The sequence below is a fragment of the Mauremys reevesii genome, linkage group 1, assembly GCF_016161935.1.
Source record: "Mauremys reevesii isolate NIE-2019 linkage group 1, ASM1616193v1, whole genome shotgun sequence".
NCBI classification, from domain to species: domain Eukaryota; kingdom Metazoa; phylum Chordata; order Testudines; family Geoemydidae; genus Mauremys; species Mauremys reevesii.
Window position 1 is genome coordinate 68535222 of NC_052623.1, and position 18618 is coordinate 68553839.

Below are 18618 nucleotides of genomic sequence, written 5' to 3' on the forward strand. Positions count from 1 at the left end.
GACATGTCCCTCCAAGTCATTCGCCTCACACAAGCCATCAGTTAGATTCCCGTGGCTGGTCCTTGCCAGCTGACATGGGCTCATGGGGTTCTGGCTAGGGGGCTGTTTCATTGCAGTTTAGACATTCGGGCTTGGGCTGGTGATTGGGCTTTAGGACCCTGCAAGGTGGGAGGGTCTCAGAGCTTGAGCTGCAGCCCAAGCCTGGAATTCTACACAGCAATGAAACAGCACCGCAGTCCGTGGGTCAGTTGTGGGTTTTTATTTGCAGTGTAGATGTACCAAAGATACCTTCAAGAAGGGCAAGAAAATTAGCGCTGTGCTGGTGGATCTGGCAGCTGGATATGATACTGTCTGGCATGTGGGGCTGATGACCAAGTTGTGGCAGGTTATTCTCTCTAACCCATGGTGTGGTTCATCATGGAAACAATAATGAATTGGAGCTTCATCCTGCAAGCTGTAGACAAAGTTAGCCAGCGCTGGCGTCTCCATAATGGACTCCGGCAAGGATCCATTCTAACACTTCTTCTCTTGAACATATATACTTATGACCTTTCAACAACTAAGGCTGCTAAGTATGTATATGCAGATGATATCTGTCTCACTGATGTGGGTAAAATTAAAATCTATACAACACTCAAGGATGACTCAGCTAGGACATGAAATCCTCTGACCACTTACCTTCATCAGTGGTGACTTACATTAAATGAGTCTAAGATGGTGGCCACAACCATCCATCTGAACAGTTGCCTGGCCAATCAACCCTTACAATCTGTGTTCAGGATTGTCCGTTCCCTTTCCAGACAGTTGACACTTATTTAGGAGTAAACCTAAACTGCAGTCTAACATATTGGTCCCAGGTAGAATACTTTCAGAAGAAGATCACTTCTCGCACTGCCTTGATCCAGAAGCTAGCAGGAACCTCCTGGGGAGCAGAGGCAAATGTTTTACCAACTTCAGTCCTGGTGCTGGTACTCACTCCTCTGGAACATTGTACAACAGTTTGCAGCAGAAGTGGGTATATGCACCTTGTTGATTCGGAGTTGAATGCAGTTGCGTGGTTGCCTGACCCACATATTAACATCTAATTTATATGTGTTGGCTCATATAGTTCCCTCAAAACTTCAGCCAGGTGCCATTACCCTTCAAACTGCATGGAGGGCAGTGATGGATGAAAACAACCTGTGGCACACAAGACTGACTGTGGTTTCAATGGGTGAAAATAAGCAGCACATACTTCCTATCAGAAAATCTGCCTGTAAACACCTATTTCTGCAGTTTCTGCTGATTTGCCATGATGACTGATTTTGTGACATCTTCTTGAGGTGGCCATTCATGCAGTCATGTCCAGTGCTGCTGGCCCAGGGTCAATCTTAGATGAACATCGGCATATCAGGGCCAACAGCTATGTCCTCTCAGAGTGGCAGCAACTCTGGAATAGAGATACAGATGTGCTGATGAATTTCAGAAGCCCTAACTTACATCCACCTGTTTGCTTTGTGAGATGCAGATCCTGGACTAGGTTCAACAGACTGTTGTCTGGAACAGCCAGAGCAGCTGCCACAATGCAGAAATTTGCCTTGGCCCAATCCACATAAACAGTCAAACATGTGGTGGAGAAGTGCACAATTAGAAGATTGAAGGGTGGACTGCAACACCTTGCTACCTTCAGTGATGCAGCAATTAGATAGCTGAACAATCTAGATACTGACATGTGGCACATACCAAAGAGGAAGTCTCTGCATGTTCACTTAGTCTTACTGGAGAGATTTTTCTATTTGGAAAATATATTTTTCAACTTCTAGATTAAATATGAAATCCTGTAAAGTCATATATAATGGGTATAATATTATTTTCATTATTGTAACGCAGAAATGCAGAGATCCTTTCACAGGTATTTTGTCTTCATTAATGAATATGGTACAAAATATAGCAAAGGATATTAGTCTTTTTTTTAAAAAGCAGTCAATTAAACGGTCAATATTTTGCAGCTATTCAATGTTCCCAGAAGTTTGGACAAGAAGGCAACGGGTTGAGACAAAAGAGGAAAGAACAGAATAGACTAAACTAAGTGAAAAGAGAAAAAGTAGAGATGAGGAGCCATTCTCATCTCTATCTTAGGTTATATCTTTAATAAATGAACATGAAAATGTATATGCCTCATCAGAGCATAGCTGCCCAGATGTGCATAGAGTTGCAGGATTCTAGGCCTGCTGAATCCATTCCAAAATGGACAAATATGTCCCTAAGCAGGCAGCAGCAAAAGATATTTTGATAAATATCTGAATGCGATTTTCTACTGCATGGCTACTCTAGGAAACAGTCACTAGATGGCAGTGAGTCTGCATATCTGGACTATAAACTAGATCTTGTAATGGAAAATCTGCACAATTTCTTCCATAAAAATTGGTGCCAGTAGGTGGCATATTTGGGCTATGAAAAAACAAAGTCTTTGAGGTTCAGTGTAGCCTCCTGCAAAATTATTGTCCTTTCTCCTTCTAGACCATTATATGTTAAAAATTGAAAATATAAAATTATGATCTGAATAAAAAGGTCTGTTATAATTTTAAAATATAGAACACAAATATTTTAAATAATCAAAAGTGTACTAGAAAGTGAGAGCCTATTAAAACCATCAATAATAATTGATCAATTACTTGATCAATTTAGGAACATAATTACTCATAGACTCATATACTTAAGGTCAGAAGGGACCATTATGATCTAGTCTAACCTCCTGCAGATTGCAGGTGACAGAACCTCACCCACCCACTCCTGTAATATACCCCTAACCTCTGGCTGAGTTACTGAAGTCCTCAAATCATGGTTTAAAGACTTCAAGTTACAGAGAATTCACCAGTTACTCCTGGGGGAATTCTGCACCTAAAAATTCTGTGCACAATATTTTAAAATTCTGCATATTTTATTTGTCAAAATAACACAATTTAATCACACCAGTTTCAAATATTTGTTGTCATTTATTTCAAAATACCTGCCAGCAAGTATGTCTGTAACAATACAGGCAAAAAAAAGATGCAGGAAATGTTTTTTGACATATAGATTCCTTACTAGGCATATTAATACAGAACTCTGAGTAATAATTCATTTAAACTACAATACAGAACTCTATTTCCAGAAGCAGTGGAAAGGCTTGCGGGAGTCAGGGGTAACAGAAGAGCTGAGGGACGGGGAAGTAAATTGCTGGGAAGGAGCCTGGGTGTGAACTTGGAGGTTGTTGGGTATGGATGGGAAACATATGGAACAGTTTTTTTGGGGGCGGGGGGAGGCAGGGAGGGATTTTTAGTTCCCTAGCTGTCTAAATTTCTGCCTCTGGGCATGCACACTACTGCCTCACTCTAGGCATCCAGACTTAGGACATACCTCTCTCGTTGGTTTAGGCAGCTCCCTGCTTAGTGGGCTGGCTTTTGAGAATCCCATTCTCAGGTGCTGATTCTTGTAAAGGAAGCCTAGGTGTTTAACTCAGGCTTTGTAAGTTGCAATGTGTTCCAGTGATTTTCTAGATGCCTAAAAGGTATGTGTTGTGATGCTGAGCATCATAATGCCTAAGTCCCTTTGAGGATATGGTTCTAAGTGACTTGCACAATGTCACGCAGTTTAGGGGTGAAATTCTGCTCTCAGTTATACCCTGTGCAAGCCAGCAAAGTCAATAGAGACTTGAGTGGTGTTTTCACCACTTCAGTTAGGTTGCAGTGCTGTAATTGAGAGTAGAACAGTATAGCATACGTATTTGGTCTTGTGACAGACACCCTGTATAGGCCCCCCATAAGGAGGTGTGTGTAGAGGGGATAAGGGAAGGAACATGCACCATACATAATATGCCCATGCATGTTGCCTGTGCAGGATAAATGCAATTCATAGAACCATAGACTTTAAGGTCAGAAGGGACCATTATCGATCATCTAGTCTGACCTACTGCACAACGCAGGCGACAGAATCTCACCCACCCACTCCTGTATCAAACCTATGTCTGAGCCATTGAAGCCCTCAAATCATGGTTTAAAGACTTCCAGGTGCTGAGAATCTTCCAACATGTGACCCGTGCTATAGTTATACCTGCTATGCTAATCCCGTAAATCCCAGCCCAGCCAGTCCAATTCACTGACGCTGTATACATTTTCCTTGACTTTTCAGGTAAATGTTCCAGTCCCAAATTCTGGAGGCTTAGCCTGTGTTTTGTTCTATACATCACTGCTACAGGCAGTCAGAATGGGATAGCTCAGCTGTCTTTGCACATACCACCTTTTAGCAGACTATGGTTCTGTTCTCGAGTTAGTCCTATCAATTCATTAATGTGATTAACTGAACATGTGTACAGATACAGTACACATGCTATTGATATGAGGGCACTAGATAATCTCTTCCATTTCTGTGACTAGAGGAAATCCAGATCTAGTAGATCTGCCCCTGTGGGTAGTGCCAGCTCTGCAGCATTGTGCCCTGTTCCTCCACTGGAGCTGCACATGGTCAAGTTTCCCCAGCATTGGTGGGAGGAGGTGGTGGTGGTGGAACCAGATCTTCGTCATGGCCATTCTCGCTGAGCCTGCAGATTTTCTGTCAGAAGTCCAGTTTGGAGTTAATCTTGCTTCAAGCTAGTTAACTAGATAACTCTCACTAGCCCGTCCTTGGCTCCTGTGAGGGACTCAGCAAAAGACATCTCATGGCTCATGAAGAAATTATGTTGCCAGCAAGGAAGGGGAGTCAGAAGAGGTGTCGCTGAAGGTGGTTAGGCAAATCTCTCTGCATCTACTCTGCAGGACTCCTGTTCCCCTCCCTATGGATTCTCAAAACAATGGTACATGTTCTTTCCCATGCCCCAAACTAGCCCACCTGAGTGGAATGATTATTTGGAAATTCTGCAAGATTGGCATCCTGGAGTTTTCTGAACCCTTTCTTCTCCATGGAGAGGGATCAACTAGCCACTGACTAGTTTGGTTGGGTTCATATGAGGTCAGACCTAGACTTGTGAAAAATAAAAGGAAAAAAAAAATCTGGAGCTATTCACCCTATGAATGTTGTGCTGCCTGCTTTACTGATGGAGTTTTTAAGATCCTTGGTCTGTGGAGTTTACAGCTCTGATGGCTTCATCAGTGAAGCTTTTAAGTTATTTGAACCAATTAGTGTGCAATTTTACATGTACGTTGCATTTATCTTCCCTGTGGTTTTAATCTGACCTGTGTCCATGAGAGTAGCAGTGGCTCATTGGAACACATTTTGCATATCCATGTGCTGTTCAGTGAGCACCACTTACAGGGGGAAGAGACCGGGTATACATAGCTATAGGAAAGACAACTAAGGGTAGCGACACAGAGAAGGAGCACACCTTCAGAATGGAGTTGTGAAGAGTCCCTCAGCACAAGCAGCTGGGCCTTAAAGATTCACTGAGTCTGAAACTTTTATCAAAGTTAGATATGGGGCAGGCTGGGCTGGATTGTCCTCTCACCTACTCTAGTGTTATACCAGTCTAACGCCATTGACTTCAGTAAAGTAACTCCAGTGCAAATGAGAGAAGAAAGGAGCCCAGATTTTTTTTTTCCCTCTGAATCTGGATAGCCACAAACATGTGGAAACTGCCCGTAGTGGTAAATTTTGATTCTGAGTCTGGGTTTGCTGAAATAAGGCATATAGTTTAACTTGCACAATATTTTTCCTATGTTTTGGTAAGAGTGAGACTACTCCCTTTGACCAGAGCCATCTAGCCCCCTTAGAACACCTGGCTTCCCTAGAGGAAATGTGCATATTATTTCCCTTCCTTTGTATTATACACCCAGCAATTTGGCACTATCATGCTAGCTTTCTTGGCCCTTGCATCAGTCTGTGTTTGAAACAATGCAAATGGTAACAACTGGACTTCTGAAACAAGCTGAAGTTGATTTTTAGCAGATGATACAAAGGCAGCCCAGACAGTTGAGCACAGCCAGTCCACATTCAAGGGGCAGATTCATCCCCGCACTGGTACAGAGCAAAGGGGAGGCAACTTGCACCTCCCCTATGCAGGGGCTGTCGAGCCATCTTGACCCTGCCTCCAGTGCAGCCCAAGTTGGACTCCTGCTTCAGTAGCCCATATGGACCATTGCAAGTGCACAGAATCACTGGAGGAAGCTTCATCCTGGTCATGCTCCCTCCTGGCCCTAATCCTGTTCCTCTGGCCTGCCCCCAGCTTGCCCCAGAACACCCAACTCTGCACCTTTTGACTTCTGAAAAGGTGTCCTAGAGCTGGTGGATGGTAGTCACATGTGCTGTATGTCCTCTTTGTAGCAGCTTCGCTAGCGCAAAGGGACTGTAGGACAATGATGAAGGGGGTCCTTCTGCCTCCCTCCACAAACTTCCATCACAAGTAGAACAAACCTATCTCTTTAGGTCTTTACAATGGCCCCAATTGAAGACACTAACAGGAATGGAATTTGGGCTCAGTTTAATTCTTTGACAAACCTGGGATTCTCTCTAAATTTTTCAGCTGTAAGAAATCATTTTTTTAAACATCAAAAAGCAACTGTCTAAATCAAAGACTAATTGGCTGCCAAATTGCAGGTTTATACAACTCACTCATTGATGCTTGTTTTGCTTTTTTACCAGAGCAAGAAAGCATCAGAAAATACTAGAAATTATTCTTGTTTTCTGTTAATAATAAAACATCTGATGTCAATCCATTTATATCAAAAACTCCCATTCCCTGGAGAGAGAACTGTCCACCATGAGGATATTTTTTACATATAGTTAGAGACCAATCATGCCTAGCTCTTATATAGGGCTTTCCATCAGTAGATCTCAAAGCACTTAACAAAGGAGGATGTTATCATTATCCTCATTGTACAGATGGGGAAACTGAGGCACAGAGCAGTGACACAATTTACCTGAGATCATCCAGCAGGGGAGTGGCAGTGCTGGGAATATAACCAAGGTCTCCTGAGTCACAGTTCAGTGCTCTCCCTACTAGGTCACACTCCAACAAGAGGGTTGACAGTGGAAACTCTGACACAACCTTACCCATATTGCTGTGATCAGGAGGTTGAAAAAAATCCACAATCTTCTGTTACACGGATTGTTTTTTTCTTTTCTTAACAGCCCACAAAACTCTTAAAAGGTGTTACGGGGAGCTCCTTAAATCAAAATACTGAAACTTCATAATGGGGATAGGAGCTTTATTGTACATGTCTGCACTGTGGTTCCTGTCCTGCCCCAACTAGAATTAATGAGAGCTACAAATGACTTCACTAGGGACACTATCTGGCCCCATATAAGTATTCACACCGTGAATTGACTAATTACCCCAAACTATGAGGAAGCATGCATTGAGTTCATTGGTAACCCAAGATGGATTATTTAGGCCCAATCTCTTCTTGGTTGCTCCAAAGTCTCAGTCTGGAATTTGGAAAGGATATCCCAGGATGTAACAGGGTTCAGATCACATTCTCTTTTCTCTCTCTGTGACCATCATTTGTCCTGCCTCAAGCCCTCTTCTTGTAATCTTCTCAAATGTACCATATACAGAAGACTACCATGATACAGCAATCTTGTTCTCCGCATGACCCTGCAAAGATGCGACACTTCCCCTCACTCCTTCACAGGAGTTTTATCTTGCTCTTTTGTTGCAATCTCAGTATATGAATTCACACTTAAAATGAAGAATAAGCATTTCAGGCAAACCACAGTTAAGCAATGAGAGTTTACAGAAATGTATTCAACTAAACCTGCAGTTCCAATCCTTTTCTTCTTCCCTAATGGTGCCCAGTGACCATTAGAGAGACAAAGTGCCAATATATTTTACTGGACTAACTTCTGAAATATATCATAGGACATGCCGATAACTGATAGGCAGAGGGATGCAAATATAATTCCAAGATTTTTCCTCAGCATATTGCATCTTTGCTGTGTCAAAAATAAATTGCAGAATAAAAAGATGAAGGATGATTCCACCATTTTGTATCCTCACCTCTTAAAATAAAGGAGTAGTTTTAAAATGCATAAAAATGTTCTGCAATGATAAATTACACATTTATAACCCTATTTAGCCAAGTATTTTACCTTTGTAATTTTAAAACTGTCATTTTGACAAAAAATATAGATGAGCGAGTTGGCCTTTCACATTTAATGTTTTCTTTCCTATTTGCAATTCACCAAGTTCAGCTTTGATTAAAGAAGTGGTATAAATGGAATGCATAATGGTCAGCACTTGAAGAATACATTACTCTGACGCTGGAGGATAAGTTTTTTTGTGAATAGATTTGGTTTCTTCACCTTAGAAAATTCTCGAGCATGAGCCCCACTGGTTTCTTCACATCAAGTATGCATCTTGCCCTCAACGCCTATGTACAAAGAGAAATATACTTGATTTAAAGGGGAAGAGACATAAGCCTGTCTATTTTTTTTTCAGAGCTACAGCAGATGAATCATCCTATGCAACTTCACTGTAATCCTGAGAGGATATGCAGCTTCTGGAAAAGTGTCCCATCCTGATGTTGAGCACCTTGTGGGAGGCTCTGTGTACCCACAACATGAATGGGAATTGAGGGCACTCAGGACCACTCAAACCTTGCGGGATTGGGTCCTGCAGGAGGCCAAAGAGCATTGTGGATAGAAATGAAAACATTCCATTGCCTAGTGCATCACACGTCAAGGTGATGCGAGAATGTTGACAATGCATTTTCTTTTAGAGTTTGAACTCACCTAGGTTTATGTCCTAATTTGCGACAATGTCAGTCTACAAAAAGTGCTTTCCAAAAACCTAGAGAAATATATTTAAATACATCAAATAATGTTTTTAAACAAATTCAATTTACTATCACAGCGTCTTAGTTGGTAGATGTATTACAACCTCAGACTTGAGATGGTAAATTATACAATGGAATGATGGCTTATACTAACATAGTACCTTTCATCCACAAGGATCTGAAAGCAAATAAATCACTTCAGTGATTACTGAAATGCAGCCACCTCTGCAGTGGAATGTGTGCAACTGTTTAAAGACCTGGTTCTGCATTGGATTCCTCTAACCCAGGCCTCTGTGCTTGGGTTTATTTTTTTGGAATTCAGCAGGTGTCCGCACTAGTAGATCTCAGAGCCTGTGATAGGAAATTAAGAAGACCATGTATAAGTGAAACACAAGGGGAATTTAGGGGCTGTAGAATTATTCAGATTGAAAATGGGTCCGAACACCGGGCTTTGGACTCCCACACACTTGGAAGACCCAGTTTCAGGAACTGAGATAGTTACACATTCAAACATTTATTCTCTTTAATTTTTTCTTTGAATTTCAGTTTTGTGGCAGACTTCTCTAAAGTGTTTGTTAGATAAGGTGACCAGACAGCAAATGTGAAAAATTGGGACAGGGAATGGGGGGTAACAGGAGCCTATATAAGAAAAAAAACCCCAAATCGGGACTGTCTCTATAAAATTGGGATATCTGCTCACCCTATTGTTAGAGCCATTAGAAAATTGTATAGACAACTCATTTTAGGGAAGGGATTGGAGATCTCTGTCACTCAGTTTGTCTGCAGAGGTTCTTAAACAGACAACTCAGCTACGTAAGTGAAATCCTTTACTAATTATCTCTTTTACAATTAGGGAAGTGAAGATATTTAATCTTAAATATGACTTTTTCCAGGGTGAATGTGACACCATCACTGTATCTTTTCTTCCTTCATTGCCACTTACCCCACTTGATGGTGGTTTGATTAGCTGGCTGGTGACTCAAATTCTCTCTGTCCCTATCAGCTCTTAAAAGGCCATAGTGATAGATGGAATTCAAATCTCAAAGCTTCACTTGCATCACAAAATGTCAAACCTACAGCTTTGTTTGGGTTCACTGTTTCTCAAAATGCATTCCCTTCCTGGTATATATCTATCTATGTATGTATGTGAATGTGGGTTTTTTTAAAAGGTCATCATTTAATGTTGTTTTGCATTGTATGTACATAAATTGTGGTCATTTTTACTGTTATATACAGTGTATATGTATTTATAATATAATATAATATAATGATCTTCCATTCCTGGATACTGTAGCCATAAAAAATCCAACCCTTTGTCTTCCTTGGTACTCAGAAATTTGCAGATCAGAGATTTGAGGTTAAGGAGGGCAAAAGCAATCAACTCTTTTTAACCCCCAGATCCCAATCCTGCGGTTCTCACTAAGGTAAAACTCGCACTGAAATTGGAGGGAGTTTTGCCTGACTGGGGAGTGCAGGGTAAGGCCTGAAAGGAATTCTCAGCATTTTTGTTGTAAATTATCACTTACCCCTTTTAATCATGATGAACTCACTTCATTATCTTTTTCATGCCACTTTGTGGCAAAACTGCATTTTAGGTTGAATGTACACTACATGGACACAGGGGTGCCATCACATCTCTCGCAGTGACATTTTTATTACCCCATGTCTTGTGCACCTGTGGCTTTTTGGTGACACACTTAGTACAAATCTAATTGTACTAAGCTCATTCTGGTGAAAGGATCATGAGCATTTTCGAGCAGCTCATAATGAGGAAGTCATAGCTTTTCATAGTGTTAACAAGATTACCATCGTGTGTTCATGAATACTTAAGCACATTTAATAAAAAGGATGGGATGTGAAGAGGGTGAGCTATTGCATCTCAGAGATTGTTAATTATGATTTTAAATGATCCGTGTCCTTTGAATTCATGGGTGGGGGCAGGGGGACACAACAACAGAACCCTGTTTCTCAAACTGGCAACAGTCAGAAAACAAACATTTGTTTTAAAGGATCACTGCCATTTTCTGGCAAGCTTTAAAAGGTAGGAGATTAGTCTAAACTCTCATTTGATGGTCAGAAACCTTTTATGTGTTTCCTTGCTTTGTGCCGCTGATTAGCAAGACATCAGAGTTTAAAGGGAACCTCCATTGAGTGGGAAAATCCAGATCCTGATGTTACAGTCAGTTAAAGATCCAGGGTTTTGCTTCAGGCCCACTTCCATTTATTTATTTTTATAATCATCCTTCAATTGCCTAATTCACTATTGTTATTATTTCTATAGAGTCTGATGCTGCACCATTGCAAACAATGGGAATTTTACTACTGCTTCAGTGGGCGTACAATCATGTCCTTATAGCCATAGATGTGTGTCCAAAGGTGCAAAGATGAGGGGTTTACAGACTAAGAGTGTGATGAGTGAGATGTTCAGCACCTCTCAGGACTAGACCCCAAGGTTTAGGTTACTCTATAGAATTTGACTGTGTTTGTGAACAATTGAGTTAGGTGACATGAAGATGACCACAATTTAGCAGTCAGTGTAGATCAGGCCAAAGTATCTGGTAATCTGACTAAACTAAACCCTGCTCAGAACAGCTATGATGAGTGTTATGAGGTTTTTTTGGTTCTAATTTTTACTATGTAGGAGTGCAATTCTTAAGTCTCCCGAATAAGTGGGTTTTAAGAAGGGAGTGGAAGGGGGTTCGGTTGGTGGCATGAAGGATGGGTTCAGGGAGAGAGTTCCAAGAATAGGGGCAACAGCAAGAAAGGCACAGAGGCAGGATTGGTAAAAAAGACCCAAAGAGGGCGTCCAGATGAACAACTTGAACTGTGAAGAAAGTGTGGTGAGACAGCAGGAGGGAAAGGACCAAGAGGTCAGGAGCTTAGTTGTAAGGGACTGGGGTGTAGGCAGTCTTGCCTAGCAGTAACAGTTGGGCTGAGGTCTGCTCACCAGAGACAGGAGTCACTGGGCCAGAGTTAGAGGAACTGCAAGGCCAAGTTCCGTAAACAAGGATCAGAGTCAGTCTGGAATCGGAGATCAGGAGACAAGGCAAAGTCCAGCATAGTAGCAGACCAAGATCCGTATGTAGTTACGCAGACAACTTCCTGTGGCAACCTTTGAAGTTAAGTAGGGGAACTTGGCCAATCAGAGGGCTGCAGGTACTGCCACTCTGGGTCTCCTGGGTGGTACTTCCTGTGGTGCTTATTCTCCACAGTGCTTCTTGGCCACACCTCTGTAGGGCCTTATAGTAGCACTGTAGGAACATCATCCACCCCCAAGCTTTTCAAACCTGAGTTCTAGTCCCCAAATCCTTACAGAGGACCTCAAAGAGGAGTATGAGGTATCTGACCTTTATGTCAAAGACAATATGGGGTGAGTGAAGGGATTCTGAGGTTGCAGGCTTTTGCAACAGAGTTTTCAATGGATTGGCAGAGAGCTGAGGTGAGTCAGTGTCAGGATTTACCTCTGATTTACTCCAGTGAACAGGCAAGGAAAAATCCAGCTTACATTATCTACACATAATCAGATAGGACCCTTGCATCCTGACACACCTCTAAAGCCCTTTCCATTTTCACAGCACATTGCAAACATTATATCTGTCTTGTCAAAGCAGAAGTGTAGACAAAGAAAATGCAAAAAATTATGTGGTAATTTAATGAGGTTTCAGTACATTATTACTATGTGTATTTTTGTACACAATTTTCTACAATGTGGTAGAGGCAAAAAACTTTTTGTCACTGCATCAGTGTTAAGTTTCATTATCTTATAATACATTATGTTTTCAGGATGTGCTGTTTAGGTGAAAAGGACCATACTGAACAAAAACTGAGATTGAAAGAGAGACTTGGCCAAGCTCTGTTCTCTGTTAAACTTGTGTTACTCCAAGGACCTCAGAGGGAGCTCAGTGAGAACAGAGTTTGGTCCCCTATGATAAATATCAGATGGGTGCTTTTGGGAAGCAGATACAGCATAACAAATGTTTAACATGTGACTTTACTGTTGGTATTCTAAAAGGATAGGATGGCTTGGACCCTCCTGATTACTCACCAATATTAACCACTGAAGTCTGGATAAAAAATAATTCTCTCACTCCCTCCTTAATTTTTCCATTGTCCGGCCACACAGTAAGAAAGACAGGTGGGAGGGATGTGGTTTTATTAGGCTAGGAGTAAAACATCTGGGAGTACCTGGTAATAAATTGTGCAGTGCAAGTCATGATCATTTCCTTAATCATTCCCCATAATCCCCAATCTGGTCTCATTTCTGGGACCTCATCATCCTATGAGGTAAAAGGGGGATATAAAAAGAGGAGGGCTGGCTCCTCACTCTACGAGATGTAGGAGTCTCAACCTACTCCGCTTCCTCAACTCTCTTAAGGGATATTTTCCTTCAAATCCATTCCAATCCATTTCAGCTGATAACCATATCTGTTCATACTGAGTAGCTGCACTGGATATCTGCCACAAGAAGGTGCCAGCAATTATGCTTGGCTGCCTCCGTCCTACTCTCACAAGGTTCCCAGATGTTCACTGATTCCTTCCTTTGTCACTGAGGTGAACAATAATTGCATCTGGTATGTGCTTTCAGGCTGCCAAAGAGCTTACAAGAGACATCACCTGGTCCCATAGCATGCCCCTCCTTCCATACCATATTGGGATTGCTTGAACTCATAGACCCAGTTGTGATCCTCCAGACAATCCAGAAGCCTGCTTGTTTGCACAATACCATGTCTACAGAGCCACACTGCTGCTCGCTTGGCCCGTCTGCATGATTCTGAAATTGGAAGCACCAGAGAATGAGTTCTGATTTTCTTCCTGGAGTCTCATGTATGTCCTGTGTACATTTGAATGCCATCATCCAATTGCCTGAACTGCTATGACTTGTAGCCTTAGTTGAACCACAGCCATCGTAGCCCCAATCTAGAATGAGTGGGAACAAAATTCTTGCACTGGTAGCCTCATCTCTATAATCCCCTTTCTGAAAACTGTAACAAACTGGCATGTTGTGAGGGGCCTTCCAACACTATGAGTAAAGAGGGACCTCTATCCACTGAGTCTCGCTGAAAGTTCTTAATGTCCCTACTGGGCAAGTCCTGGCCTCACCCCCTTCCTGCAGCCATTATGGACTCCCGTGCCCACAATCAGTTTTTGAGATCCACAGAATCAAGATAACTGATTGCGCTGCCCATTGTAAATCTCTGCACTCTAACGTCCTTCTCAAAGTTTCCTGATAAGAACAATTGACAAAACAAAACTCACAGTCACTCCTTACTTTTTCCACACTCAAGTAACTCAATCACCTGCTTTGGATGCATGGGTGCTGACTTGAGTATCTAGATTGGACACCTTAACTTTAGCAGCTAATTTTGAACATGGGGCTCCCCACCCTTCATATTTTCACTAGCAGTGAAGGAAAAACGGCCTTACCATACAATATCATTGAATAGCCAGTCCAAAAAGCACATCACTCAACTATAGACCCCAAGATCAGTAGGGAAACAATCAGTTGTAGTGTCTCTGTCTCTGCCCCTCACCACTGTCTCCACCACAGATTTATTTTCAATTGATCTGGAAGACTAGTAATAATTGACTACACTTTAAACTAAGAGCACTTTGGACTTCTGCAGTGCTTTCCATCCAATGAAGTTATTAATTTAGCCTCGTGACACACCTGTGAAGTAATTAAGTATTACCTGATTTTTCTCTTATGCTCTGATCCTGCACCATTAAGGTTAATTTGATCTAACTGATCCAAAGCTAGCTCGAGTATGTCTACATGTACTGCAATCACACCTCCCGACAGCAGTGTAGACACAGACTAAGTCAGTGGCTCTCAACCTTTCCAGACTATTGTACCCCTTTCAGGAGTCTGATTTGTCTTGCAGACCCCCCTGGTTTTCCCCCACTTCAAAACTACTTGCTTACAAAGTCAGACATAAAAATACAGAAGTGTCACAGTACGCTATTACTGAAAAACTGCTTACTTTCTCATTTTTTACCATATTATTATAAAATAACACAATTGGAAAATAAATATTGTACTTACATTTCAGTGTATAGTATATACGGCAGCATAAACCTGTCATTGTCCATCTGAAATTTTTGTTTGTTCTGACTTCGCTAATGTTTATGTAGCTGGTTGTAAAACTAGGTGAGTTGTACCTTCTGGAAGACCTGGGCATACCCCCAGGGGTACACATACCTCTGGTTGGAAACAACAGGTCTAAGTGATATGTCCTAGATTACACAAGGATTCTGCTTGCGAAGCAGGAACAGAGCCCAGACTTCTCTTAAATTCTTATAACATTCCTTACATTGTTTAACTTCAGAAAGCACTGGCAATTTCCCCTTGACCTCCAGTTTTAGGAGATAGGCCCCAAAGAGCACTTACAATTAAAAGAATAAACACACCCAGTGCCTGCACATAGTAAATGAATTACAGTCATAGGTTTCAAGTATCAGAGGGGTAGCCGTGTTAGTATGGATCTGTAAAAGCAGCAAAGAATCCTGTGGCACCTTATAGACTAACAGACGTTTTGCAGCATGAGCTTTCGTGGGTGAATACCCACTTCCTCGGATGCAAAGGTTTATAAACAATGGGTAACAAAAGATTCTAAGTGATTTAGGTGCCTCAGTCCCATTTTCAAAGTCAATGGAACTTAAGCATCAAACCCCAGGAGAGGGTGCATGGCTAAGAGTCCTGGCCAGAGGGAAGTGCCTCCCTCCAGCCTGTCAGCCAGATGCCTAAGGCCCAGATCAAGGGGACTTGAGCTCCTAATACCTTTGAAAATCTGGGCCCTAAGCCCTACCCCTTTCCTCTGCATTTCTCCCCTGGCTAAATTAGTCAACATCCCATTCAGCTTGCTGAATTCTGAGAATCTCTTTCTCGTTGCTGAACTCTGTCCATGCATTGTATGTGGAGCCTAGGCCCCTAACTCAGGGCTAAGAATTCCACTAGGCAGCAGGGCAGCTAGGGGTTAGGAATTGGAATGCAAAGTCCCTTTGGGACTTTTGAAAATTTTACCTCATATCAAATATTTCATCCCAAAGGAATTGTAAATAGCAGTTAACTATTAAAGAACTGAGGTGTATCAGATCCTCCCAAAAATATCATTACACTTATAGGCAGAACATGGGAAAGACAGAATGTGTGGAGAGTAATGTACTGCTATACTTGTATAGTGTATTTTTTTCTGAAAGGGAATTTTTAGTGGTTATGAAGAGTGCTAGAATGTCAGCATTGTATATATCTCTTTTTTTAGAGAGAGTGTGTTTTCACTGTAAAAGCACAGGCATTGGCATCAGGACTCTTGGGTTCTATTCTGGTTTTGGCCACTGACTTTTTGTGTTACCCAGACAAATTCACTTAACCTCCTGTAAAACAGAGTAGTAATACTTACCTACCTCACTGGGATAGTGGGTAAAATTCAAGAGGGCTTGAAGGTGCATAGGCCTAGTGCTGGCTCTATGTACTGTGGTGAATTTAACCCTTTGTGACACTTAGGCTATGTCTATACTGCAGAGCCTATGTTGGCATAGTCCCCTTGCAGAAGGAGTTTTTAGGTCCGTGTAGGAACACCACCTCCCTGCAGGACATTACCAAGAACAGAACTCATAGATTGGCATAACTGCATCTACATTGTGGGTTTTGTCAACATAACAGGTTGTTTCACACCCTTGACCAACTACACTTAAAACTGTATAAGTTTTAAGTGTAGTCAAGGCCTTAATTAATGTAGGCTTATACAACTCCTGGTGGAGGGGGTTGGCACCTCGATACCACTTAAGCCTTATATCAGGGCCATGTTGGGGGCTGCTGGTCAAGTGTCCATACATGTGGTCTCCAAGGCCCCGATCCACAAATACACTTAACTTTAAGCAATGCTTAAGTTTCATTGACTTCAATGAGACTTCAACTGAAGTCAGTGGGACTTAAGCATGTGTTTCAAGATAAATACTTGTTTAAGTGCTGTCCTGAACTGGGGCCCAAGATATTGATATTGGCAATCACAGAAGCAAGCGTCAAAAAATGTCACAGTCTTAGGCCATGACTATACTTACAAGCTTACAGAGGCACAGCTGTACTGATACAACTGTGCCACTGTAAGAAGGCTCATGTAGCTGCGTTATGCCTATGGGAGAGAGTTCTCCTGTTGACATAAAACCAGCTCAAAGAGCAGTGGGTAGCTATGTTGGCAGGAGAAGATCTTCCACCGACATAGCGCTGTGCACACCAGCGCTTATGCTGGCAAAACTTTTGTCGCTCACGGGGGTATTTTTTCACACCGCTGAGCGAAAAAAATGTTGCTGACATAAATGCTAATGTAGACATGGCCTTAGTCACCACAGAATGATGATGACCAATACTTAGACTAAAAGAAATGTTTTGTCACATTTTGAGATACTAGAATGGTTTGATTCTCCCTGTTTATCTTTCAGGAGTACTATGAAACATCATAGTAGAAATCTTTGCAATTAATGTGACTGAGTTTTACAACATAAGACTTTGACAAATTAATACAGACTCTATTATAAAAAAGCTTTGTACATAATGTGTCCTAAAGTTGACATGAAAATACACTTTTAATCAGTAACTCTGTGAACAAAATTCTTTCATGTTGTTATTACATTATGTTTATTTTATCTTTATGCTTTTGCTTTTTTTTCCAATTGCATCCACCTTTTTTACATTGCAGTGAACCGTGAGTATCGCAATCAAAATGAACACATATTTTTCATTAAACACAGTCTAGACCTTCTATGTCCTATCCAAATCCCTTTGAAATCCCCAGAAGTAGCAATCTGATTTGCCTCATATTCAAAGCTTCCTTCCTGAGAGAACAGTCAAAATATGTATGATTGCTTTAAACTTTAGATGAGGTAAATGCAATGTTCAATAACTTCATCAAATAAAGTCTGAATTTTATGGTGCAAATACCAGTCTTCACAGTTCAGTGAGCTTTTTAAAATGGTACACAGCCTGCCTATATCAAATTTGTACAAAAGAATTGATTTTTTTATGTTGGAATAAGGCCATTTCGGTCCTGTTGCATGCTTTCTGGAAATAATAATGCTATATTAAAAGATAAATGATAAACAGACTACAGTTTTTAAGTATTATCCGTATTACTAGCAACTAACATAACTGACTTTCTGCTGTAACCTAAATAGCAAGTGTCAACCTGATTATTAAAGTTCTTCTTCCTAGCAGTCATGTGGATGGTAGGGCAAGCATTTTTGTCTGCCTGACAGAAGCACTATGTTTAGACTCTAACCTTCTATAGCTCTGTTTTTGTTTTGTTTTGTTTTTTGTTTTTGTCTGCTTCCTTGTGTTTCTGGTCTTATTGGTAGGACAGCTGTGAGAGCCAGACAGTGCTTTCTGTGCATAGCAAGTATTAGCAATTGTGATAGCAGAAGAATATACCACAAAAGCAGATACATTTAGATCATTATCCATTTCCACTGAGAGATTCATTGACAGCACAAGTGGTGGTTGTTTAATGAATTATTTGGAGACTTGACTAGTACAATTAATTCCCTTCAGATTTTTCTCTACATGTTTTCTGTGGCCATTTATATGCAGTTTTTTTTTTCCGTTTCTTATTTGTTTGCCTTTATCTGTAGTAAGAAGATGAAAGGGCTGCTTTTAACTCATGCAGGCAGCATTGCTTTTAAAACCATCTAAAACTGAAAATGTGCCTGATGTGTGGGTTAAGAAAAATGCGGTGCCAGATTCTCAGCTGGTGTAAAGGAATATAACTCCATAGAAGTTAATGGATCTATGCTGATTTACATGAGCTGAGGTTCTGGCCAATAAGGTCCATAACAAAGTATTGAATGATCAAAGAGTTCTTTTGTTCCTTCCTACAAATGGTTTAGATTTCATTCTAATTGG